General features: G+C 44.8%; 1 pseudogene; it reads left to right on the top strand.

Moving 5' to 3' along the window:
• Positions 1-3,408: 3,408 nt before the first annotated feature.
• LOC147683335 (ras association domain-containing protein 4 pseudogene) lies at positions 3,409-4,011 on the top strand (annotated as a pseudogene).
• Positions 4,012-6,894: the final 2,883 nt, after the last annotated feature.

The raw sequence follows: 6,894 nt of genomic DNA, 5'->3' as shown, positions 1-6,894 counted from the left end.
CCGGGGCTCCAAGACTGTGGAAGCAACTCAAAGCTATGCGACACCAGTTATCGGCCTTAAATATGGACCGTGCTGAATTTGCAGCACTACGGCTGCGGCATGCTTACTATACCGGGGGAGATAGATGTGGCCGCCTGTTGGCTAACAGGTTACGAATAAAACGCCAACAACACAAGGTCAAGGAGATTTCCCGGCCCGACAGGACCTGTGTCTCGGAGGATGCTGAGATTGCAGTCGCCGTCCGTGATTTTTATGCTACACTCTATACTGGTAGTCAGCTGAATGGTCCAGAGGCCATCTCTTTCCTAGATACGGTTACACTTCCCTCTTTGTCTGCTCCCCAAACGGAACATCTAGAGAGAGACTTTCACATAGAAGAGGTTATTGCCACTATTTCTAGGCTTAAACCCGGGAAGGCCCCGGGGCCAGACGGCTTTCCTGCCATTTTTTATAAGAAGTTTTGTGTTGCACTCGCTCCGATCCCCACCCAACTTTTTAATTTGTTTGCCGAACATGGGGCAATACCGCCTGACCTTCTACAAGCTTCAATAACAGTCATTCCCAAACCCGGGAAAGACAAGACTAGATATGGGGCCTACCGGACGATTTCTTTCATAAACATAGACCTTAAACTGTATACGGGGATCCTAGCGGCTCGACTTGCTCTCCACTTACCCGGGCTCATAGACCCAGATCAGGCAGGCTTTATCCCCTCACACCAAACGGCAGACAATACCAAACGAATAGTCCACCTGATAGAAAAAGCTGCCCGAGGACCCGAAAAGAGAATGATGCTGGCAATAGATGCCGAAAAGGCATTTGATCGAGTCCATTGGCCCTACCTCAAACTGGTTATGGCTAAGGTGGGGATTGGAGGGAAATTCCGTAACCTTGTCTTTAACTGCTACAAGTTCCCCATGGCGGTGGTTCGAGTGAATGGCTATAGCTCAGTCAGCTTCCCCATTGCGAGAGGCACGAGGCAAGGGTGCCCGCTCTCTCCACTGCTATTCGCCCTTTATATGGAACCACTTGCCCAGAGAATACGACAAAATCAGATAGCTACGGGGATCAAGCTTGGCGGCTTCACCCATACAATCAGTATCTATGCAGACGATATACTGATCTCTTTAGACTCCCCAAGAACTGCCCTGCCAGCATGTATGGCCGAGCTGGACACATTTGCCAAAGTGGCCGGGTTCAAAATGAACATGGACAAATCAGTGGCCTTAGACCTATCATTGTCGTCTCCCACAAGAGCTTATCTGCAAAGCCTCTATCCCCTTCAATGGACAGCGGACACAGTCCTGTATCTAGGGATCCAATTGGCCCCCTCGCTTTCCACAATGGCTATTGCTAACTACACCACTCTCTGAGGCAAGATTCGGGGGGAGATAAGCCGGTGGAGACATCATCCGCTCTCCTGGTTGGGTAGGATTGCAGCGGTCAAGATGACCATCCTACCTCAAATTCTATATCTTTTTTGGGGGCTACCGTTATGAACGCCCACTGGATGGATCCCGCATACACAATCCGAACTTGCCCAATTCATTTGGCAGGGCCGGAAGCCCAGAATATGGAAGTCTCTGGTCACGCTCGCCCCGGAAGCCGGGGGTTTAGGGATACCTGACATGCACAAATACTACCAGGCGGCGCAACTACGCTACCTGGTAGAATGGAGTAAATGGGAGTCAGAGAAACACTGGCTCTTTCAAGACAAGGCGGTGGCTGGCCGCCCACTGCAGGAAATCCCCTTTCTCCGTATGCCCCATCGGCCCCCTAACCTCCACGGCTCATATATCACACGGGCTCCCCTAGAAGTGTTGGACGCCACTAATATTTCACACGATCTCACCACTTTCCCCTCTCCACTTACCCCGTTGGTGGATAACACTGATTTTACTCGGGCACAGTGGGGTTGACTTTCGCACACTGGAGATCGGCAGGATGTCGATTCTTATACCACATCTACGGCCCAGAGGGGGTGCTCCCCTTCCCCCAATTTAAACAGGAGTACGGCTTCCCAGAGACAGAACGGTTGAGATACCTCCAAACGAGACAGTGGGCACTGCAACCACAAGAAAGAACAAGCGCAGATAGACGACTCCTTTCGTATGAAAGGTGGCTCATCTCCCGCACCTCCGATGCGAAACTCATAACTGACCTTTACAAGATGTTGCAGGCAACACAGGTTCATATACATAACCCGGGCAGAGAGCAATGGGAAAAAGAATTAGGCAGGACCCTTAGTCATAAAGAATGGGAGAAGATTTCCTATAGAGCGCGCCACTCCGCATACCACATTGGGCTCACGGAGACACTCACGAAAGTAACAACGTATTGGTACTACACTCCTGAAAGAGTACACAAGATAGATCGCAGGAAAGAGAAGTTCTGCTGGTGAGGCTGTGGCCAGGTGGGCAACCTGGTGCACCTGCTGTGGGATTTTGACTGAATCCAATCTTACTGGACCCAAGTGCTAGGCGAACTGGACAAACATTTTCAGACAGAGATTCCGTGCTTTCCAGCGTATGTTTTATTAGGGCTTTCTAACCCACTAACATATCCCTTACGCTCCCGCAGAGGACGTCAAATGGCCATTGCCCTGGGCTCCGCGGTACAAAATATTCTCGCACACTGGCACACCTCCACTATACCCTCCTTTACAGGCTGGCTGCACAGGTTGTGGCATGTACTAGGAATGGAGAAATTATCACTCACCATGGCAGGGGAAGGAGATAAATACGAGGAGCTCTAGCAACCATGTAGATGCCTCCTGATCACGGAATTTAGAGAAATCACATGTCCTAGATACCTACGACTGTTGAGGCTTACGGAGCCAAAGGAGGTTGACCCTTAAGAGGGGCGAAGTTTGGGAGGTATAGTAGGCGGGAGCAACGGAGAAGGTTGGGGGTGGTAAAGAGTACTGGACCGGTCGGAGGGGGGGAAGGTTGGGGGGGGTGGTTCCAATTATGTTGTCTCACACCATCCTGGCATCATATGGATTTATCACCTGGCTGCATTTTGTTTGTTGAAATGACTACACTGATTCTTATTTGCTTGTATGTTTAGCCATCAACAGCACTTGTCTAGCATGTACATAATGTGAATCTCTCCTTTTGTGCGCTGACTTCAATAAAAAGAGTTAAACCATAAGAAGATACAAGTGTTACTATGAGAGAACAAGCTGCAGCAGCGAGAGGTGGAAGGTTAGCTGAACACTGAACGCTTGTTGACCATCTCTTGTGGACTACTGTGGCCAAAAAGATTTCAGATGCATGATGATAATAAGAGATTTGGACTTTCCCCATCAGGGATCTGGAATACAAACGAATGCAAAATAAACAGAAACATGATCTCCTCTGAGGAAAAAAGCAGCCATTTCATATATCAAACAATAACTTCTTCAATATGTCTGAGAGCTTGGACCACTCTTCATGTTCGTGTGGAGATGGAGTCTCCTGGCTGATGGGGACGAGGAGTGATGTGAGTTTCACAGTAATGATGAGATCAAAATACCATACCCAGGGGGAAACTGCAATATGTAGCACTACCAATTTTCAAACAATGACCACTTCTATAACCATAAGTCATCTGTGTTTACTCCAGCTTACGGTTCTGTGACAAATGCTTGGGTCTACAGCATTATGACCACAACCTAGGTTCTAGCATTCTGCTGCAAAAGTACCGGGTGGAAATCGATCCCACAGAATTTGCCCTTTTTATGGTTCATTAATCTGGTGAATAGACCAAGTTAAAGGGATCGGAATATCTGCTCATCTCTCTGATCATGCATGGTCTTGCGAAAAGATCTCTAAGATGTTCACCATGGAGACTGACCTAGGCGAGCGAGAGACTCATGATGTGGTGCAGTACATCAGGCTGGCAATGTTTATTGTGGACAGCTTTGTGAAACAACTGAAGGAGGAAGAGAAGCAAGAAATTTCTATATTGACACAAAAATTCTGGATTATTTTCAAATGTTTACCTCCTAATGTAAAGTCTAAGCTTTAACTCTTGCCCCCAGCCTACCATCTTAGTTAAGGTTTTACCTTCAACAAGGACTTCAATGGTGTGGGTAAAGTTTAGCAAAGTCAGTTTCAACTGAAGAGCCATCTATTTGCTCATAAGAACTCACTCAGATGGACATGGTTTGGCCAGTCCTTGCTGTTAATTCAGAGAAGGGACTATAACCAAGTTCAGAATAGTGCAATGACCTCTGTGTGGACCATCTATCACACAGTACCTCTTTGACAGATCACCAAGCAAGAAGTGTTTGGGCCAGAAAGCAGAGAACAAGAAGATTCAGGATAAACAATTCACCATCTCGTGCCATATTTGTTGTCCATGTACACTTAAATACATGTTTATGACTTCAAGAACTAGTTTATTTTTTCACAGCATTTGAACAATGCAAGTAGAGTTTGCCTTGCTGGACTGCAACAGGCCACTACTATCAACTCACTTGTTTGACCTCTCAGGTTAGAGAGGCAATGTGCTTCCCTCATAAAAAAGTAGGCTTTATCTGCCACATGTTTACCATAGCTAGGAGGCTGACTGCCTTCTCTTCTATTACTGTCCGATGCCTGCCTGAATATTAATCATATGTCGCTGAGTGACAAGCAAGATCAAAACAAGGACCAGACCAATCACAATGTTTCCCTTGTTGTAGTTGAGGATTGTCACTGCATAGAAAGGTTCAGTGAGACATTACATAGAGGTGGACTATTTTGCTTAACAACATAATTTTCATAGGTGTTTTAGTGGCCACCAGTGAGACTATTTGATGTACCGATTTAACCATCTGCTGAATAGCATGTGTGCACAAATATCAGCAGCAATGTCTGAATGAAAAGGATTGAGTCAGTCATGTTGAAATTGTTTGAGTTGCTTCATAAACTGCATGCAACCAAAAAAGAGTCCCTTCTGTGCCAGAGAAAGAAGAGAAATTACCCTTGCAGGAACTTAAAGAAAAGAAAAAAAATCTTTCAAATAACCCTCACCCACCCGTGTTACCCCTTGGTGGCATGCTTCTTCATAGGGTCCATCCCTGCCCTATATGGACAGGGGCGTGCTGCTTCCAACGAATATGCGGGAGCACTAGATTGAAAATAGGGGTGTCCCTATACACCTAACCACCCATGTTGTCTTAGAATGGAGTGGGTTTTATTTGGAGTGAGAAAAAAAGTTTAAAAATATCAGATTAGTGAGTCCAAAACAATTGTATTTTTCACCCCTAAAGTGGTATGCTAAAATCTGGGGATGTGCGGGAAAAACTCTAGGCATGAATACCTATTTTTCCCTATACGGTTGGCTAGTTTCATGCCCTACCCCAAGGCATTTTATCAGGACATAGACAGGAGAAATGTTGCAGTTATCACCAAAATGCCTCCGTTGGATGCAATAAATGATGTCTGCACCCTGAGGAGTGCTCTTCTGTACGTTGTTGGATATTTGGTGGTGAATATTGTGCGTGAGATGCCACTCTCACGAAAAGAGCACCCACCCTAAGAAGTGTTCGACAGAATATGTGGCATTTGGTGGCAGATTATATATTTTTTTTTTCACTGAAAAAAGAAAAGGTTACGGGAGCTATATTTAGACTTATTTTTCACTCATACAAAACCATTGAAATTCAGCCGTTATAGTTACCTGAGCTAACTATAACTTACGCCCCCACAATGCCCTGCTTATGACCTCACATATTACATCACTCATGGTCAATGGCATCACTCATGACATCTCAAATGACATCACTGATGACATCATCCAGTGAGTGTGAGCTAAACGTTTCTGAGTTTTAAAGATATATACTAAGATACTACAAATCTTAAAAAAGTATAATTTGTGTATCCTTTTGGTATATGTGCAGTATATCTTAGAAATGTGTTATGTGCACTAAAATGTTGGTTTTACATTTCATAAATACCTATAACATGCCAAGTAAAGCTTGCAGTGACAGTGCACAGACAGGGTCTTCACTAGTAGCCATCAACCATTTTGAAATACTATTTCTCTCCATGGTTGAAGAGATTATGTTAGTACTTGCCTGTATATTTGAGAGAGTGTAGAAGTACACCTCTATCAGTGCCCTGAGATGTTTAAGGAAATGTGCTGGTATGTAACTAACCTGCTAGAATACTACTATGGCTGTCTAAATGTGTATGCAAGTGGCTTCAGAAATACTTCAGTGGCTGTGTTAGGCAATACATGACTAAAAAGGTGTGACTGCAACTACCTTTCAGTCTGCTGCATGTATTATTAGTTTCTGGTGACAGACTGAATCTATACCTGCTTCTGTAGCTGTGTCAATAGCTGAAATAGAGTCATTATGTTTTTCTGAACATATATGTCAGTTGCTTTAGGGATGGCATACTCTATCAAGTATTTGGCACAGGGGCATGCAAGTGCACAAGTAACTTAATGAACTGAAAAGAACATCTCTCATCTTTTAAGCACAAACCAGCATGCTTTATAGCACATCTAAAGCATCTCTCACATGATACGAGTGCACACTGAAACTTGAATTTAAGACTTACAAACAGCTTTTTTGTTTTTTGGGGGGTGTTTTATAGAGCGCAAACTTGACCCAAAGGTATCGGATCTCAGAGTGCTTTCCATAAGCACCACTTGCTTACACAAGGAAACATTCATTTTTGTTAGGCACGGGGAGATTAAGTGATTTGCCAAGAATCATAGGATGTTGAGTGTCATTGCCGAGACTCGAACCCGGTTCCCCACATTTGAAAATGACCGCCTTAACCATTAGACTACATCATCTCCCCTTTTACCTGGCAAATCAAGCTACAAGTGAACGTGCACACAAAGGACCTGTGCTACGAAGCATAATTCATGTTTGAAAGAGTATTTCTCTACCTGAATGAGATGGTTTTGTCA

Source organism: Lissotriton vulgaris, chromosome 11, assembly GCF_964263255.1.
Source record: "Lissotriton vulgaris chromosome 11, aLisVul1.2, whole genome shotgun sequence".
NCBI lineage: Eukaryota > Metazoa > Chordata > Amphibia > Caudata > Salamandridae > Lissotriton > Lissotriton vulgaris.
This window is presented reverse-complemented; position numbering and strand designations above follow the sequence as displayed.